Source organism: Eriocheir sinensis, chromosome 45, assembly GCF_024679095.1.
Source record: "Eriocheir sinensis breed Jianghai 21 chromosome 45, ASM2467909v1, whole genome shotgun sequence".
Classification (NCBI taxonomy): domain Eukaryota; kingdom Metazoa; phylum Arthropoda; class Malacostraca; order Decapoda; family Varunidae; genus Eriocheir; species Eriocheir sinensis.
The window spans coordinates 13,216,108-13,237,109 of NC_066553.1; the positions used below are offsets into that span (position 1 = coordinate 13,216,108).

Sequence of the window (21,002 nt, forward strand, 5' to 3'; positions counted from 1 at the left end):
CCTGACGAGCGGGGAAAAAAATATTGCAGAATAAACATGATATACGTGAAAAAGTCCCCCACCCATCAGGGCCAGCGAGGAGAGAAATATGCAAAACAAATGAATAAATAAACGTACAGAAATGAGGGGAGCGTGTCCATGTGTGTGTGTGTGTGTGTGTGTGTGTGAGTGTGTTAGTAGAGCAGGATTTGGAGTTTGATAAAATATTCGGAAGTAACAACCTGGAACGGGAGGGGGAGGAGGAGGAGGAGGAGGAGGAGGAGCAATATTAAGGGAGGGAAGAAGATAGGGAAGATAGGAGTGACGGAGCAAGATTAAAATATGCAAGAAGGACGGGGGCTGAGAAAATACGGCGAAATAGAAATAGAATTGAAAGCGGGGAAGGAAAAAAGGGAAGGAGAAAAAAGAACGAATGGTATAAGGAAGCAGTTATACAAATATATGCGAAAAATGTAAAATGAAAGCGTAGAAGAAGCAGAAGAAGAAATATTTTAATGGGAAGGGAAGGGAAGAAAGATGAAGCAAAATAAAATAAATCTAAAGGAGAGAGATAAAGGAAGGAGCAAATGGAGGAACTAGGAGAAAGAAACAAAGAAGGAAAAGGAGGAGGAGGAGGAGGAGGACGGAAAAGAGGGAGGCTGTATCTATGTCAGACACAAGGAAAAAGAAATAACAAAAAGCAGGGAGAGGAAGAGGCGGACAAATGGGTTACGAAGAGATGCAAAGTAGAAAAGAAAAAAGATGAGATGACGTGTGTAAGGAGAGGAAGTAAAGAATAACTGGGAGAAACTAGAACTGGGAAAATAAGAAGGTGAAGTATAAGAGGATTTATGAAGATGGAGAGGGAGGAGAGAGAGAGAGAGAGAAATGAAGGAAAGAAGAGAGAAAAGAGAAAAGAGAGATAACACTATGAATCGGTAAGGCGTGAAACGAGGAAAAACTGGAGAGGAAAATAAAAAAAACAAGTGCAATGAAGAAGAGGAGGAGGAGATGGTGAGGAAGAAGTAAAAAATAGGATGAAGAAAAAGAAGACGAAAAAGAAAGAAAGAAAAAAAAAAGAAGAAAGAAGACGAAAAATAAAATAAAATAAAGAAATGAAGCAAAAGGGAAAAAAATACAGAAAACAAAAAAAAGAAAAAAAATGAACACGCGCCAGAACACGAAGAAAAACAGAGAAAGAAAAAGTAAATCAGAAACAGAGAAAACACAAAGAGTGCGACAGAGAGGCGGAACAAATCGGTTCCAACAAGGAAGAGAAGACATCAAAGCAAAAATAAATAAAAATAAATAAATAAAAAAATAAATAAAATAAATAAATAAAATAGGTTTAGTAAAGTAGGAGGAGGCGCAACCACAACAAACATCATCATCATCATCATCAACGTACCATGGCGTGTGACACTTGTGCGTGAGGGTAACGTAGCGGACTCCCAGGTCGTAGAGCGCCCGCACCACGCCCATGCTGCTGGCCAGGCCGTGTCCGCCCTCCACGCCGAGCAGACTGCCCACACGCCCGCGACGGAACTCCTCCATGATCTCTGAGGACACGCACGGGGAGGGTTATCCTTGGTTCGCCTTCAGCAGCTAAAAGGAAGGGATTAATTAGCATTGAAAAGAAGGAAAGGTACAAGATGGTGAGTTTGAAGTCTTTTTTTTTTTTTTCGTTTTTAACCCATCCGCTGCGATTGGCACGGATTTCGCCTTCACTGGTAGCCTGGTAACATATGCTCCCAGATCCTTCTGTGCCTCTGTGGTGGGTAGTGGAGTGTTTCCCATGTGGTATTGGTGCGCTGGATATCCCTTCACTGGTAGCCTGGTAACATATGCTCCCAGATCCTTCTGTACCTCTGTGGTGGGTAGTGGAGTGTTTCCCATGTGGTATTGGTGCGCTGGATATCCCTTCACTGGTAGCCTGGTAACATATGCTCCCAGATCCTTCTGTGCCTCTGTGGCGGGTAGTGGAGTGTTTCCCATGTGGTATTGATATGCTGGATTTCCCCTCCCATGATGCATGACCTCAAATTTTTCTTCAGTAAATTGTAGCAGCCACTTTTTGTTCCACTCCTGTAGCCTGGTGATGTCTTCTGCTAGGAAATCCGCATCCAAGGGGTTAAAGGTGATCTTCATTCTTCACGCTCTCAGAAGGCGTGCAAGGGAGTCTTCTTTAATCTCCTTCCTCAGGGGCATGCGGGAAGAGGGTTAGATTAGCAGTAGAAAGATAGAAGGGCAAAATAACGCATGTCTAATGTTAGTATTCTTTCCGTTTAGGGGGCACCGCTTCATTCAGGGGCTTAAGCGACCGCCCTTCTGAGGAACGGAGCCAAAAATTCCAGAGCCAATGTCGAGACGGATTCACGGAGCTGGTAAGTGAGTGTGTGTGTGTGTGTGTGTGTGTGTGTGTGTGTGTTAAGGGAAAGGGTTAAGTGCGCATCAAAAAGAGGGAAGGATAAAGGAAGGCAAGTTTAATTTATTTTTTTAATTTCATGTTTGGATCTGTAAATATTTCTTTTTTCTCTCCGATTTCCAAGGACATGCTGGGGTTGTTAGCTGTACTTCTGAGAGGCGTAAAGGGAGAGGGTTGGTTACTATTAAAGAGAGAGAGGAGTACACAGAGGCAAGTCTTTGTTTTTCGTTTCATGGGCTGTTATTCATTTTTCCTTTTCCGTTAACTTTGAGGATGTGCACGGGACTATTGGCTATACTCCTTCCTCAGGGCCGTAGGGGAAGAAGGACTTGTTCGCACTAAAAATACTGAAGCGTGCAAGGAGGAAGGTCAGTATTTTATATTTTACTTTTGGATCTGTAAATTTTTCTTTCCTCACAATCTCAGAGGACACGCGAGGGACTCTTTGTTACTCCCCTTCCTCATGTGCAGCAGGGAAAGGGTTGGTTGGTATGAAAAAGAAGGAAAGGTAAAGGAAGGGAAGTATAATGTTTTTTTCACTTTCGGAACTGTAATGTCATCTTCCTTCTCTCTGGTCTTCGAGGGCGTGCTATATAAGGACTGCTTGTTATCCTCGTTCCTCAGGGGTAGCAGGGGAAGGATTAGCACTGAATAGTTAATGGAAAAAGCAAGGTTAATAGATTGTAGTTTTAGGTGCAATTTTTCTTCTCCTCTTTCTGCTCCTCCTCCTCATTTCTTTTCTTTCTGCTTTTTTCGTCTTTTTCTTTTTCTTTTCCTTTCTTCTTTTTGCTCAAGGACACCAAGGAAAAATGAGTTCATATTTAGCATATAGATGATTGCCGTTAAAGCGCAAAGTTAAATATTATTATTTTTTTATGTTCTTCAGAATTATAAAACTAATCTCCATCCTTCTCTGAGCTTTTAATTATTCTCCGTCTTTGGCAGCGTCCGGCAGGAGCGGAAGTATCGGAGGCGGAGGGGCACATAAATAGTCCTTTTAGTTTGATTTTTTTATTTTACGTACGGCCTATGGCGCCGTCATGTTTTCTTGGTGGGGCCTGATGGTCAGCCCCGGCCCGTTATGGCGCAGGCAAGTGTTTATAGTGGCACCATCTTGCTTGGCTCATACTGCCCCCACAGAGCTCATCTTTGATCCCCTCTTTTAGAGAGAGATTCTAGAGTCCGGGTTGAGAGTTGGTCTTCAGGACAGCATGTAGGTAATCTTGGGCCACTCGGCGATAACTGAAAAATTCCAGCTATGGCGACGGGGACTCGAACCGGTGCCGGCACCCTAATCACTCAGCCACCGACTCCCATTGTAATTGTAATAGATATAAATGAAAGTGTGTGTGTGTGTGTGTGTGTGTGTGTGTGTGTGTGTGTGTGTGTGTGTGTGTGTGTGTGTGTGTGTGTGTGTGTGTGTGTGTGTGTGTGTGCGCGAATTTCTTTCCACTCAAACCAATTTTCTAGATGCGTTCATGTGTAAAGTCCAATTTTCATTTCCACTCTTCGTGTGTATACTGTGTTTCTCTCACTTTAGTTTTCCTTTTTTGCGGGAGGGAGGAAAGGAGGGGGGGGGGTTAGAGGGGAGGTATGCCTTTCATTCTGCTGACGTTCAACCATTATTATACGTTCCCAGCGGCTGGCGTTCATACATAAAACGACACCACAAAAATAGCAACACATACACGCTCCAGCTCCGGGAAGGGTGTGTGACAAATCGCCTCACAAATGCCCGCCACAAAAAGATAAAGGAAGGCACAGAACCAACACACTTTAAAATAATCAACACGCATCACGACACAACCAAACTAACCTGGAATAACACATCCACATCACTATTCACCTTATAGAGTAGAGGTTAATGAACAGGAACGCTAACCACCAGAGTGACGGAACAAAGAGTATGAACTAGCGTAAAAAGGCATTACAGACCCTGAAGATTAGACGTAATTGAGGAAACGTGATGAAATTAAATGATGACAGATCGGAAACAAGAAGTAGAGCATATTAATAAGAAAACATAAGTAGAGTATAGCCTACCACAACTCCCACTCACCCACCCCCTACAACACCCACACACACACCCAGTACAACACCCACACCTACACTCACACTCACACCCACCCACTCACATTCACAATCAAGAAACACATCCACGCCCACACCCACACAACACATCCACCCACATCCATTCTCACATCCACCCACACCCATTTTCACACCCACCCACACCCACATCCATCCACCCACACTCATTCTCACACCCGCCCACGCGCACATCCACCCACCCCCACCCACCCACACTCATTTTCACACCCGCCCACACGCACATCCACCCACCCACACCCATTCTCACATCCACACACAAACATCACACCCACATCCCCACACCCACCTGCCGGGGAGGTGACCAGCGTGGTGTGGCCGGGGCTGGCGGCCACCATGCGGCGCACGGAGTCCACCTGTTCGAGAAGCAGCTGCACGGTGTTGAGGTACTGCGCCTCGCACGGCACGAACACGGACCAGAACTGTGGGGGGGAGACGCGGGGTGAGGAGGGGAGGGGATGATGATGTTGGTGTTGTTGTTGTTGTTGATAATGATGATGATGGTGGTGATGATGGCGGTGTTTCTACTACCACCGCTACTATCAAACTATTAACTATCAACATTGCTATTACTACTACTGTTGCTACTACTACAACCACAACCACCACCACCACCGCCACTACTACTACGACTACTACTACTACTACTACTATTACCACTACTACTACTAATACTAATACTGCTGCTGCTGGTACTGCAATTATTACTGCGATGGGTGCTGCATTCTCATAACAATATATAATGACATCTTGCAATGATAATATTTATAACTCAGGCCTCCACTCGCACCGTTTCTACATGGAGAGTCTCACATCACAAGTAAACATGAGAGAGGGTTTGAGCCCTGCACCAGCTACCGCAACGAGGTCAAGGGACATCATCATAACCGAGGCAAGAGCGACCATTACCCAGGCCAAGAACACTTCCAGCACCCGGCCTTGGATAGGAAAGTCGCATCGTTAATGGAACCCAACGTAAAGATATCCTTCCGTCCATCGGTGAACCCCGGCTGCCGCGTTGCCCTGGAAAGGTAGGCCGCGGATGTAATGGAAAAGAAGGCCGGGGTTGTAATGGAAAGGCAGACGGAGAGACATCGGACAAAGTGTATCAAAGTCCCTTGTGTAAAAGTCACGACCCAGCGTATCGTGCATGGCAGCGGCTGGCCGGGAGTGACAACAGACGTGGACGACAACAGGGACAAACAGAACAACGTGGGACAAAGACCACTTCACTGTTCTGGGAAGGAGACAGTCTGACCCCGGTGAGTCGTCAAACATTATACATTCGACGCAGCCACCACCTACTGACTGGATTTAGACATCCATCAAAGTCCCTCTCCACGTTTGTGTTCCGAGATGGACAGCGTCACGGCCGCACCATTCAACAGTTAACCCCTTGACCGCGTATTTCCTAGCAGAAGACATCACCAAGCTACAGGAATGGAACAAAAAGTGGCTGAAGAAAAATGCTAAGTCCTGCACCTTGGGAGGGGATATCCAGCACACCAATACCACATGGGAAACACTCCACTATCCACCACAGAGGCAGAGAAAGACATGGGAATATATGTTACCAGGCTACAGTAAAAGCCGAATCCGTTCCAATCGCAGCGGACGGGTTAAGACATCGTCACGACCCGATAAGAATATGAGAATTGCTACATATGAGAAAGAGGGAAAAAAGGAGAAGGAAAAGACTGTAAAGGAAAGCTACATAGTCAACAGTAACATCACGCGTTGAAACAGTGGTGTGGCTCCCGGTCATAACTGTCACGTCCCCAGGTAAGCGTTGCGACCGTCGCTTGTCTTCACTGTACTATTGCGAGAGAGGAGATGTGAGGTTTCCAGTTAAGATTTTGAGTTAAGGATAGACCGAGGATATTTACTGTTGAAGAGGGTGACAGCTGAGTGTTGTCGAAGAATAGGGGATACGTGTGTGTTTCATGTCAGAGTGCGTCGGGGTCACTGTTACGCACTGAGCCTGTCACGTGCAAGTTGTTGGGCGTTGACCCCTCTTTCGGCCACCTCTTTTAATTTTTTTTTTTTTTTTTGTAGGAGCAGCGAGTAGCGCTTTTTTTATTTAATGTTTCCTTTTTCTGTGCCCTTGAGCTGTCTCCTTTATTGTAAAAAAAAAATAGCAGGAATTGTTATTGAGAGTCATATTTTCGCTTCGTTACAGTGTGTCGCCAAAAACGTTTCAGGGTAAATATAGGACGCCAGATTTGGACCCGTGCCGCACCGCTGTCACTCCTCCTCTGTCAAGATTTTTATTCCTACGTACAGTTGTGTTTTTGTTTTATTAGTGCTGTTACATACATACACAAAAATACAAGCATTCGTAACACACACACACACACACACACACACACACACACACACACACACACACACACACACACACACACACATAAATGTCTTCTCTCTCTCTCTCTCTCTCTCTCTCTCTCTCTCTCTCTCTCTCTCTCTCTCTCTCTCTCTCTCTCTCTCTCTCTCTCTCTCTCTCTCTCTCTCAAAACACTTGGCCTTCTTTGTTCTCCCTTAAAACCTCTGAATAAAGACACACACACACACCCACACACACACACACACACACACACACACACACACACACACACACACACACACACACACACACACACACTGATAATGATGTTTGTTACTCAACTTAATAAAAAGAAGAAAAAAAAAGCAGGAAAAGTAATAAAAAAATGTAATTACGACACACATTAAGATTCGATTACCGCCACATTATCTCTCTCTCTCTCTCTCTCTCTCTCTCTCTCTCTCTCTCTCTCTCTCTCTCTCTCTCTCTCTCTCTCTCTCTCTCTCTCTCTCTCTCTCTCTCTCTCTCTCTCTCTCTCTCTCTCGCATTAAATTTCTTCACCGGGATGGAAAGATTGGCATATTAACGTAACTTTATACACATTTTATACTTACTTTTTCCTCTCTCTCTCTCTCTCTCTCTCTCTCTCTCTCTCTCTCTCTCTCTCTCTCTCTCTCTCTCTCTCTCTCTCTCTCTCTCTCTCTCTCTCTCTCTCTCTCTCTCTCTCTCCTCCAACCCTACCCTCCAATCTCTCTCTCTCTCTCTCTCTCTCTCTCTCTCTCTCTCTCTCTCTCTCTCTCTCTCTCTCTCTCTCTCTCTCTCTCTCTCTCTCTCTCTCTCTCTCTCTCTCTCTCTCTCTCTCTCTCTCTCTCTCTCCTCCTCCTCCTCCTCCTCCTCCTCCTCCAACCCTACCCTCCAATCCCTTTCCCTTATCTCAATTTTCTCAGCGGCCAACCAGCCAACGAAGTGAGTCAACAACGTCCTTATTAACAGAAGAATGAGGAACAGGCAATTCAGTCTTCGTAGAGAGTTTAACAAGCGCATCCTCTCTCGCCGCTCCTCAGGCTCAAGTGGGCGCCATAACCAACCATGGGAAGACACAAGGAAAATGAGGAAGACATAGGCATTAGGAACGGGTAAGACATGTCAGCAAGGCGGAATAGGGATGAGAAACAGTAAGAAATAGGAATGAGGAAAGTGTAAGAAATAGAAATAAGGAAGAAAAAGGAACAATGAAAAAGTAGAAATTGGAATGAGGATGAGAAACAGTAAGAAATAAAGGATTAATTGGAGTGAGGCATAAATAAGAAATACAAGATTAGGTACACGTCAGAAATAGGGACCAGACAATTTAATGTTCGTGGAAAGTTAACAAGCGCTTCCTCCCACACTTTCTCTGGTTCAAGTGGGCGGCATAACCAGCCATTGGAAGACGCGACCCTACACAGCAATAAGAAATAAATAATGGGTCTTTGTATGCGGGTAAGTAAAATGCAGTACTGAGATTCGTTGTTTTGCTGGACGGAAGAAAAATATGTGTGTGTGTGTGTGTGTGTGTGTGTGTGTGTGTGTGTGTGTGTGTGTGTGTGTGTGTGTGTGTGTGTGTGTCATATCGTTTTTGTTGCTTTCGTCGTGATGTTTAACCCCTTGACTACGGATTTCCAACAGTCAAACCTCACCAAGCTACATACATGAAACAAAAAGTGGCTGCTACAATTCAATGAAGAGAAATGTAAAGTCCTGCACCTTGGGGGGGGATATCCAGCACACCAATACCACATGGGAAACACTCCACTATCCACCACAGAGCCAGAGAAAGACATGGAGTATTGTTACCAGGCTACCAGTGAAGGGATATCCAGCACACCAATACCACACGGGAAACACTCCACTATACACCACAGAGGCAGAAAGACATGGAGTATAGTTAACAGGCTACCAGTGAAAGCCAAATCCGTGCCAATCGCAGCGGACGGGTTAAGAGGGATCCAACGTTGTGAGATCGTAACCTATTTAGTATTTGTAGTTCTTGCCAGAGTTCTCATTTGGTGTCTACTTTTATGTTCGTGTTTTGTGTCTAAAATGAAGATAAATGGAAGAAGGTATTTGTTTCGGAGGTGTAGAATTAAATGTATATATCATAGAACAATAGTCACTCGCCTGCACATCTACACACACGAAACAAACACTACCCTTTCAATACAATCACAGTCTCCTCCTCTCTCTCCGTCTATCTTCCCCTTACACACACGCACACACAATACCCCTCCCCTTTCCCTCTCCCTCTCTCTCTCTCTCTCTCTCTCTCTCTCTCTCTCTCTCTCTCTCTCTCTCTCTCTCTCTCTCTCTCTCTCTCTCTCACACACACTCACACACACTACCCCGCCCCTCTCTCTCTCTCTCTCTCTCTCTCTCTCTCTCTCTCTCTCTCTCTCTCTCTCTCTCTCTCTCTCTCTCTCTCTCTCTCTCTCTCTCTCTCTCTCTCTCTCTCTCTCTCTCTCTCTCTCTCTCTCTCTCTCTCTCTCTCTCTCTCTCTCTCTCTCTCTCTCTCTCTCTCTCTCTCTCTCTCTCTCTCTCTCTCTCTCTCTCTCTCTCTCTCTCTCTCTCTCTCTCTCTCTCTCTCTCTGTCTCTCTCTCTCGTTGTCTCCTCTCTCTATCGCTCTCTCTCTCTCTCTCTCTCTCTCTCTCTCTCTCTCTCTCTCTCTCTCTCTCTCTCTCTCTCTCTCTCTCTCTCTCTCAGCACCCCAACCGCCCTTCCATCTTGCGTCTCTGGCGGCGACGCGACATGAATGCAGTAGCTGGGAGCGGGTCGGCCTCATGTGTTCCTCTTTCCCTTCCATTCACTCTTTTCCTTCCCTCTCCCCTCCCGCATTTCCATTTTAGGGCATTTTATTGTCCGTCTCTCCCTCCACCGCCGCCGCCGCGTCCACCGATACACCTCACAGCCCCTTGTTTCAGTCTAACTTTTAATTCACGGCCCCTTTCCTCTCTTTCTTTCCTCCTCTTTTCTCTTTCTCATTGTGTTTCGCTCTTCCCCTCCTCCTCCTCCTCGTCCTCTCCTACCCCGACTCACCGCCCATCCGTCCGCCGCCTCCTCCTCTGCTTGTTTGTCTGAGTAAGTTTTTCTGTTTGTCTGTTTGTCTGTTTGTGTGTGTGTTTGTTTTAGTATGTGTAGCTGAGTTGCTGTTTGTATGTATCTCTCTCTCTCTCTCTCTCTCTCTCTCTCTCTCTCTCTCTCTCTCTCTCTCTCTCTCTCTCTCTCTCTCTCTCTCTCTCTCTCTCTCTCTCTCTCTCTCTCTCTCTCTCTCTCTCTCTCTCTCAGCACCCAAGACCGACTATACGTCTTCATCTATTTCACAACCGCATCCTTGTCTATATTTTTCTCCTATATTATGAAGCTTGCAACAGAAGACACTCCTTTAAAAGTACAAACCTGTGCTAAACGGCAAGCAACAACAGAAACAGCAACAACAGTAAAACGATAGATGAAACCAGTATTATTTATATTTATACTATTATCTTTATTTTATTTTATCTTATTTTTATTCATGTATTTACTTTTGCCCTTGAGCTGCTTCCTTAACCCGGTAGCTGCGGGGATCATGTTTCTTAATGGTCCCTCTAAGCGAGAAAAATTAGAAAAAATCATAATTCACGCAAACCATTTCATAATATATATCAACGCATTTGTGATCAGTTTATGCATCATCTATTTTGGGGGATTTATATCATGGCAAAAATGTGGCCCGTCGCTGGTACACGGTAAAGACACAAATTGGGCCCGTCGCTGGTACACGGTAAAGACACAAATTGGGCCCGTCGCTGGTACACGGTAAAGACACAAATTGGGCCCGTCGCTGGTACACGGTAAAGACACAAATTGGGCCCGTCGCTGGTACACGGTAAAGACACAAATTGGGCCCGTCGCTGGTACACGGTAAAGACACAAATTGGGCCCGTCGCTGGTACACGGTAAAGACACAAATTGGGCCCGTCGCTGCTATCGGGTTAACTGCATAACGACGAGACTACATTAACAGGCAGACATTATATAACAGAAGCAAGGACACGAGTATGGGAGCAATTCCTTCACTTCTCGTATTACTTTGCCGATACACATCCTCTTCCTATTCTATTAACATCAGAAGTACCACCACCACCACCACCACCACCGTAGATTGTCCTGGTAACTTTCTGCCTTTCAAACTTAATTATATTCCCCTCTACTTCCAGTTCCGCCGATTAAGTGAACAAGCCAGCCTCTCTCTCTCTCTCTCTCTCTCTCTCTCTCTCTCTCTCTCTCTCTCTCTCTCTCTCTCTCTCTCTCTCTCTCTCTCTCTCTCTCTCTCTCTCTCTCTCTCTCTCTCTCTCTCTCTGTCTCTCTCTCTCTCTCTCTCTCTCTCTCTCTCTCTCTCTCTCTCTCTCTCTCTCTCTCTCTCTCTCTCTCTCTCTCTCTCTCTCTCTCTCTCTCTCTCTCTCTCTCTCTCTCTCTGTGTGTGTGTGTGTGTGTGTGTGTGTGTGCCTCTCACGAATCTACATCACACACACATTTGGACCTTTTATCGCTCTTCCTCCTCCTCCTCCTCCTCCTCCTCCTCCTCCTCAACTTCTTTTCAACCTTTCCTTCAACCTCTATCATAGTCTATTTCCTCCTTCCCCCGCTCCTCCTCCTCCTTCCCTCCCTCTCTTCCATTCACTCTTCAGCGACACTCAGACAAACGAAAAATTTCTTTGCATCGTTCAAGACCTTGGTATTCCTCTAAGGCTCCTCCGGGTAATGATGGAGCCTCTCTCTCTCTCTCTCTCTCTCTCTCTCTCTCTCTCTCTCTCTCTCTCTCGATGGCTGGATGGCTGGCTGGCTCCCTTCCTCCCTTCTCGCACAAAACACTTTTCTTGCGGCAATGTTAATGAAGCTCCTCTCGGACACGCCTTCCCCCCTCCTCATTCCTCTTCCTGGCTCTAAGTTTTATCCTTCCTTCCTTCCTCATTTTCTTACTTCCTAGCTTCCTTCTCCCTTCCCTCCCTCCTTCCCTTCTTCCTTCCTTCCTTCCTTCCTCATTATACTCCGTTCTATCCTTCCTTCTCGTCTCAGTACTTTCTGCTCTTTCCTTCCATCTCAAACTCTTCTCTCCTTTCTGTCCTCCATTCATCCACATCCCTCTCTCCGTCACCACTGCCACACGCCCTCAACACACACAGGAAGGCTGGAGGGTCACAAGAGACACAAAAAACGCCGTCTGTCTGTCGTAGGGGCACAAGGCACAGCGGCGGCCGATCAACTCGTCGCTGCATCTCAAGTCTGGTGGTGGTGGTGTTACTGTTGTCGTCCAGACGGAGGGACAGCAGCAGCCTGAAGGAGGGCGTGCCTCGCGAAACATTCCAAGGATTACAATGGTCTTTTTTTTCTCTTCCTTTTCCCTTTCCTTTTCATTCTCATCCTCTCCATCCTCCTCCTCCGCCTCCTCTTCCTCACCCTCTTCCAACCCCTCGCCGCCGCCCCCTCCTCTTCCTCCTCTTCCTCCTTTTCCTAACGTTAGTGGATAACCTTAAAATCACTGTTGTCTGTTTTCATGTCACGGCGGCTTCCTGAGTGACCTTCCCCTCACCCCCCAAACACACACACACACACACACACACACACACACACACACACACACACGTGCCTCTCCAGCCTGGTCGTGTCCCCTCAACACCGCCTAGCAGGATCAACTTGAGAGCGCATTGAGGAGACCGTGTCGCATGACCCCGGGGCCGCACCTACACCAGATATGCCGACGCCTCGGAGACCCATCCCTCAAAGACGTGCATACATTGGCGCTGCCAGAGTTTGGTATTTGGCTGCGGAGCTACCCTCGGCATCGTCCCCGTGAAGGAGCCGCGTCCAGGACACAGGTTCGCGTCCCGCCTTCTGCCACAAGCTGGGATTTTTCAGTCGCCGCCGAGTGGCCTAAGACTACCCACATGTTGTTCTGAAGACCACCTATCAAGCCGGACTCTAGATTCTCTCTCTAAAAGAGAGGATCATCAGCTCCGGGGGGCAGCATGAACCCAGCAAGACGGCGCCACTTTAAACACTTGCCTGTGCCATGACAGGCTGGGGCCGACCATCAGGCCCCACCAAGAAAGCCAACCGGCGCCATAGGCAGCAACGTAAAAATAAAAATAAATAAAACACTGCAGTGCCTCACCCGTCCCGAGCAGCCACACCACACTCCGGCCTCACACACTGACGAGAATAATTCAGCGGCGGCCATCCATCGCAAGGCCGACAAACAACACGTCATCAACCAACCCGACACTCAGCACACGGCGCCCGGTGAGTGCTGAACCAACCCACACAATAATAATAATAATAATAATAATAATTTTAATAATAATAATAATACATTAATAATAATAATAATAATAATAATAATAATAATAATAATAATAATAATAATAATAATAATAATAATAATAATAATAATAATAATAATAATAATAATAATAATAATAATAATAATAATAATAATAATAATAATAATAATAATAATAATAATAAAAATAACAATAAATAATGAACGGTAAAAGCAACACACGCTTAGGCCAAACAAACACGCAAAACAAACAAGCGAATAAACACAACAGCAGCACCACCACCACCACTTCCGCAACCACCAACAACAACAACAAAAATAACATACCGCAAATCCACCCACCCACCCACCCCTCCACTCACTCATCCACCCAGCACGCAGATCGCCTTACATTCTTCCACACGCAACGCCAACACACGGTAAGCCTTGACTAGGTAAGCTGTACCAATTGCATGTATACACAGAGGGGCGTGGCATTACCAGTGTCCGCCTACCCCGATACCGCGGCTGTACATTCAGAGCTCGTTCATATTCAGTCCATGTACGGGAAACCGGTATTGCCCCTGTAACGGACTGGTACGATTCCACGGCTTTGCATATACTGGTAGGCCGTAGTATATACTGTATGTTAAGGGGAGTGGCAATACCTATGCATCGTAGTACCGCATTTCCATAGTTATACAGATGAGGTGAGGAAGGGCATGTTCTCTGTATATGGGATAGAATGGAGGAAAGTATGGCAGGAAAGAAAGAAAGGACGAAGCGTGGAAGAAAGAAAAGGATGATGGTAAGGAGGAAAAGAGGAAACAAAGAAAAGAAAGAAGGAATGAAAGGAAGAAGGGATAAAGGATAGCTGGAAGAGTGTGTGAGGAAGGAAGGAAGGAAGCAAGGAAAGAAAGAAGGAAGGAAGGAAGGAAGAAAGGAGCAAAAGAAGAAAGGAATGACGGAAAACAGAAGTATGAAAAGAGGAAGAGAAAAGAAATGAAGGAAAGAAGAAGGGAAATGAGGATAAGCAACTAAAAACCTATGAAAAAAAATTATATGCCTAAAAAGTTAAATTAGTCAGCCATGGAAGCAAGCTCACTCGATTCACTTAAATGCTTGTTAAACGAATCAAACTGGAAATTGACAAGGGGAACAACATGCATGAGCGGTGGAAATAAAATGAACGGACAAAAATATAAAAAGAAATATTTAAACTCGTACATATTTTCTCGCGACACACACACACACACACACACACACACACACACACACACACACACACTAAATAAATAAATAAAAATAGAGTGACAACGGGAACGCCATGCATGACAGGAGGAGGAGGAAAAATAAATGAAGAAAATATTAATTGAAGAAGAATATATAAACTCAGACATATTCTCTCGCGACAGACAGACGGACAGGCGGACAAGGCAGGACAGGACAGGACAAGACAGGACAGGACAGGACAAGACAAGACAAGATAACACAAGACAAGACAACAACAGGACAGACAGACAGACAAACACACACACACACACACACACACGCCATTCGCTACCATGTTAACAGCCCCACGAGACACAAATATATAAACCAAATAAATAAAGATAGATAATAAATAAATAAATAAATACATAAATAAAAAAAATATATGAACCGGCAACAACAGGACAACTCGGGAAAATAAATGACAAATAAAAAAATAAAAAAAACGCATTCACTAAAAAAAAAACGTTCCCCCAAAATGTATCGCTTGTCACACTCGTTCCTCCTGATCGTTAGTTGCTTTTACAAATTGGAGCGAGTTATTCATTTATTCATTTCCGAGTTTTTGTTTTCCATACAGACAGAACCATAAACAAACTGTGTTAAGTGTTAAGTGGGAGTGGGAAGTGAGGAGGGAGGGAGGGGGTGGGAAGGAAGGAGGGTGGAAGAGGGAAGGGATGAAGAGAGGAAGGAAGGAAGGAAGGAAGGAGTTAAGGAAGGAAAAATGGTAGGAAAGAGGAAGAGAGGATGTCAGGAGAGAAACAGACAGAAGGAAGGAAGAAAGGAAGGAAGGAAGGAAGGAAGGAAGAATGGTAGGAAAGAGGAAGAGAGGATGTCAGGAGAGAAACAGACAGAAGGAAGGAAGAAAGGAAGGAAGGAAGGAAGGAAGGAAGGAAGGAAGGAAGAATGGTAGGAAAGAGGAAGAGAGGATGTCAGGAGAGAAACAGACAGAAGGAAGGAAGAAAGGAAGGAAGGAAGAATGGTAGGAAAGAGGAAGAGAGGATGTCAGGAGAGAAACAGACAGAAGGAAGGAAGAAAGGAAGGAAGGAAGAATGGTAGGAAAGAGGAAGAGAGGATGTCAGGAGAGAAACAGAGAGAAGGAAGGAAGAAAGGAAGGAAGGAAGGAAGAATGGTAGGAAAGAGGAAGAGAGGATGTCAGGAGAGAAACAGAGAAGGAAGGAAGGAAGAAAGGAAGGAAGGAAGGAAGGAAGGAAGAATGGTAGGAAAGAGGAAGAGAGGATGTCAGGAGAGAAACAGACAGAAGGAAGGAAGGAAGGAAGGAAGGAAGAATGGTAGGAAAGAGGAAGAGAGGATGTCAGGAGAGAAACAGACAGAAGGAAGGAAGAAAGGAAGGAAGGAAGGAAGGAAGGAAGTAAGAATGGTAGGAAAGAGGAAGAGAGGATGTCAGGAGAGAAACAGACAGAAGGAAGGAAGAAAGGAAGGAAGGAAGGAAGGAAGAATGGTAGGAAAGAGGAAGAGAGGATATCAGGAGAGAAACAGAGAAGGAAGGAAGAAAGGAAAGGAAGGAAAGAAGGAAGGAAGGAAGGAAGGAAGGATAGAAGAGGAGAAAAAATAAGGAAGAAAGAAAGAGGAAACGAAGAAAGGAAAGAAAGAATAATGAAATAGGAGAAAGAAGAAAGGATAGCGGGAAGAGAGGAAGAGAGGAAAGAAGGAAAAAGGAAAGAAGGAAGGAGGGCAGGAGGGAGAGAGGGAAATGATGATGATAAACAGAAAACCACTAATTCAAAAGGCAGCGAGAATAGGAGTAAAGAAAGGAGAAAATGTACGAAAGTTTGGAGGAAATCAGAGAGAGAGAGAGAGAGAGAGAGAGAGAGAGAGAGAGAGAGAGAGAGAGAGAGAGAGAGAGAGAGAGAGAGAGAGAGAGAGAGAGAGAGAGAGAGAGAGAGAGAGAGAGAGAGACCCACCCACCACCACCTCAACCCCCTCCCACCCCACACACTAAACTTGTTCACTACACTCATCCAGAAACACAAACAGATAAATAAATAGATCCAAAAACGACAAAACAAACATGTGAAACAATAAAAGAGCAGGAGTATGTAAACAGGGACATAAACAAACTCCCAAAAGACAACAGCAACACACAGAGGACACACAAAACGCTTTCCATTAACCGCTGAGCTTAAAACAGAGCGAGGGGAGGACAGGAAGGGAACGGAAGGTAAACGAAAGGAAAGGAAAGGGAAGGGGAGGAAAGGAGAGGTAAAGAAAGGGATGGGTAGGGAAGGAATGGAATGGAATGGAAAGGAAAGGAAAATAAAGGAAAGGGAAGGGGAGGAGGGAGAGGTAAAGAGAGGGAAGGAAAGGAAAGGAAAGGAACGGAAGGGAAGGAAAGGAAAGGAAAGGAAAGGAAAGGAGAGGTAAAGAGAGGGAAGGGTAGGAAAGGAAATGAAAGGAAAAGAAAGGAAAGGAAAGGGAAGGGGGAGGGAGGGAAGGAAAGGAAAGGAAAGGAAAGGAAAAGAAAGGGAAAGGAAAGGTATAACAGGGAAGATAAAATAATGGAACCTACCGGAATGGAAAGGAGAGATAGGGGGAGGAGAAAAAGGAGCGGAAAGGAAGGGCGTAGAAAGGAAGAGAAAGGAGTTTACTCGAGAGGAAAGGAAAGAAGAGGGAGAGGAAAGAAAAGAGAAAAGAAAGGAAGAGAAAGGAATGTACTCGAGAGGAAAGGAAAGAGGAGGGAGAGGAAAGAAAAGTGAAAAGAAAGAAAAAAAGGGAAAGGAAAGTGATGGAAAGAACGGACAAGGAACGGAAGGGGAAGAGAAAGTATGAGAGAGAAGAAAGAAAGGAAAAGAAAACGAAAGGTAGGGAAAGAAAAGAACGGAAAACGGGGGCAAAGAATCCAGCAGGTGAACCAAATACCACACCTGGAAAAAAAAAAAAAGTATCCCTAAACTCCTTTACGCACAACGAGCCTCCCGGAAACGACTTAAGGGGCCGCTAAGGGAATCTACTAAAACCTTTGTGAGGGCGAGGACGAGATGATGTCATGCGAGGAAACTCTCTCTCTCTCTCTCTCTCTCTCTCTCTCTCTCTCTCTCTCTCTCTCTCTCTCTCTCTCTCTCCTACATACATAATACGATACACGCACGTCCCAACAAACACACTCACTCACCTCCTCTTCTTTCTTCTCCTCTCGTTTTGATTTTTTTTACTACGACCACAATTATAATGATGATGAATAACAGATGGAAAGGAAGATGTCGAGGAAGAGTACGATGAACAAACGAAACAGGAAATAGTAAAACGAGAATGAAGATAAAAGAAACAATGAGAGAGAGAGAGAGAGAGAGAGAGAGAGAGAGAGAGAGAGAGAGAGAGAGAGAGAGAGAGAGAGAGAGAGAGAAGAGAGAGAGAGAGAGAGAGAGAGAGAGAGAGAGAGAGAGAGAGAGAGAGAGAGAGAGAGAGAGAGAGAAGGAAAGAAAGAGTACGTATATGTTATCCCTCGTCTGGATAATAAGGTCTGTGCTGGTCTGAGTATCTATGTAAATCTATGTATATCAGCAGGAGACGCCGAATTTCGTAGAGACTCAGCTTCCCTTGGGCGCCTAACTTCCTTCTCTTTGGACCTTCCCTTTCAACGACAAACAACTGTGTGCCCAAAGTTCGCAAAGGAAGAAGGCTGTTAGGTTGTTGCCGTGCTGGGGGTAGGAGGGTGGGGAATGAGGGTTACAGGGGGAGGGGAATGGGGTATAGGTTGCTGTTTGTAGGGGGAAGGTTACCGTTGAAGAAGGGAGTTGGGTTGGAAGGAAATAAATGGAAGGAGAAGTGACTAACGCAAAGATAAAATAAGTAACGAAAATTCAAGAAGGAAAGGAGCGGAAAAGATAGGAAAGATAGTTAAAGAAGGGAGAAGAGGGGGTTACTATTTGAAAGGACTAGGTTACCAATGATGAGGACACTTGGGTTAGAAGAAAACAAAAGGAAGAGACTAACGGAAAGAAAAAAAAATAGAAGTAACGAAAATTTCAGAAACAAAAGCAAGAAAAGAAGAGAGAAGAGATGCAAGGAGAAGGAAAGGGAACGAAAAGAAAGGGAAGAAAATAAAACAAAGAGAAGGGGAGGGTTAGTTACTACTCGAAATGGCCAGGTGACTACAGATATGGACGTTGGGTTGTCATTTAAAGGGGGGTTGAGTTACCATGTGAAGGGACTGAGTAACCAATGACGGGTTAGTAAGCTTCCAAACCAATACCAGAGCCTTCGAAATTTCCTTGTATAGTGTCTGGTGTTTATATTTAAGTTCACAAATTTGATGAAACTATACAGGAAAAGTCTTGTGTATTTAGTGTGGCATCGAAGACCTCCCCATTTTGGATTGTATGGGATTCTATAGTTTGGTTCGGGTTGTTACGAAGACACTGTGTTGGACTGTGAAATCGGCTCAAGATGTCATATAGAAGGGGATTCTAGTAGGTTATTTTATGTTATTATTCAGGAGGAAGAATCAGTTTAACAATGAACGGAATGTAAAATTATCATGAGGGATTATTTTTGCGTAGAAGAATAATTCTGTAGATTCCTTAGCACATTTTATTTTGTAGTTGTTGTTGTTGTTGTTGTTGTTGTTGTTGTTGTTGTTGTTGATGATGTTATTGTTGTTGTTGTTGTTGTTGTTGTTGTTGTTGTTGTTGTTGTTGTTATTACTGTTGTTGTTGTTGTTGTTGTTGTTGTTGTTGTTGTTGTTATTACTGTTGTTGTTGTTGTTGTTGTTGTTGTTGTTGTTGTTGTTGTTGTTGTTGTTGTTGTTGTTATTGTTGTTGTTGTTGTTGTTGTTGTTGTTGTTGTTGTTGTTGTTGTTGTTGTTGTTGTTGTTGTTGTTGTTGTTGTTGTTGTTGTTGTTGTTGTTGTTGTAATTGTTGTTGTTGTTATTGTTGTTGTTGGCTGGTGGTGTTGTTTTCATGCCGATATAGTTTGACAGTCTTTTAAATTATTCATTCTCTCTCTAAAACACACACACACACACACACACACACACACACACACACACAAACAAACAAACACGCACGATGGTCATACACTCTATTTGCCGGCGTCGTCACAAACACAGGAACAGTTTCGGTAATAAATAAATAATGTATAAACGAATCAATAAACAAATAAATAAGTAAACGAATAATTAAATGGATGAATAAAATCGAGAACAATTTAATGCATACACACAAACGTTTATTCTTTTTTATCTTATTTTTACTGATATTACTTTTGTTCTTTTTCTTATTCTCCTCTTCCTTTCCTCCTTCCCCTCGTCTTCGTATTCGTCCTCTTCCTCTTCTTTTTCCTCCTCTTCCTCCTCTTCCTACTCCACCTTCCCCTCGTCTTCGTCTTCGTCCTCTTCCTCTTCTTTTTCCTCCTCTTTCTCCTCTTCCTACTCCACCTTCCCCTCGTCTTCGTCTTCGTCCTCTTCCTCTTCTTTTTCCTCCTCTTCCTCCTCTTCCTACTCCACCTTCCCCTCGTCTTCGTCTTCCTCTTCCTCTTCCACTTCCTCTTTCTCCTCTTTCTCATCCTCCACCTCTTTTTTCCCCTCCATCTCTTTCTATTCCTCCACCTCTTTCTCCTCCTCCTTCTCCTCCTCCTCCTCCTCATCCTCCTCTTTCCATAATTACTGTCCCGCTCACGCACTGTAAGCGGGCTTCACACAGGTGTCTGGAGGAAGGTGTGTGTGTGTGTGTGTGTGTGTGTGTGTGTGTGTGTGTGTGTGTGTGTGTGTGTGTGTGTGTGTGTGTGTGTGTGTGTGTGTGTACCGCTGTGCCACTTTGGGAGAGTTAATTCGCTGCGATGTGTCTTTGATCCGTCTCTAGAACACACACACACACACACACAGTCTCTCTCTCTCTCTCTCTCTCTCTCTCTCTCTCTCTCTCTCTCTCTCTCTCTCTCTCTCTCTCTCTCTCTCTCTCTCTCTCTCTCTCTCTCCATTTCCTTCAAGCTTCCGTTCATTTTCTCATTTCCTGACTATTTTTATCGGCGTCCCAAACACCGATCAACAGATTGTCCATTTTCTTGTTGATGTTGTTTTCTTGAAGTTGTTTTCCTGGCTTAGCCATGCATTGCAGACATGACATTGTATACTAACATTTGTTCGCCCCGATGAACCCTACAACATGGCATTATAAACAAAGTCAGCTTTTTTTTTTTTTTTCTTTTTACGTCTTGTTCTGTGGCGCCGGTAGACCTTCATAGTAGGGTCTGATGGTCGGCCCCAGCCCGTTGTGGCGCAGGCAAGTGTTTATAGTGGCGCCATCTTTACTTTTCAGCATTTTCCATTCTAGACCCCTAGTTGCATAATATAAATTGTTGGGGGGGGGGATTGGAGGGTCATGCGACCCTGATCTAGCACCGTTTTTGTGCTATTAACAATTGTTTTTCCTTTCTTCTCTTTCCGTACCTGTTATTAATCCTTCCTGCTTACCTTCCGTCCGTTCTTTCTTTTCAGTCTAAATTTCTCCACCCTCCGTCTCTCCTGCTTTTACTTACATATCCTAACTTAATTTTTTCATTCCTTATTACTTTCCATCATTTATATTTACTTTCCATTTAT

At 44.6% G+C, this 21,002-nt stretch overlaps 1 pseudogene; it reads right to left on the reverse strand.

Moving 5' to 3' along the window:
• The window catches only part of LOC126980768 (dipeptidase 1-like), a 176,453-nt pseudogene that overhangs the window by 81,726 nt on the left and 73,725 nt on the right, over nt 1-21,002 (reverse strand).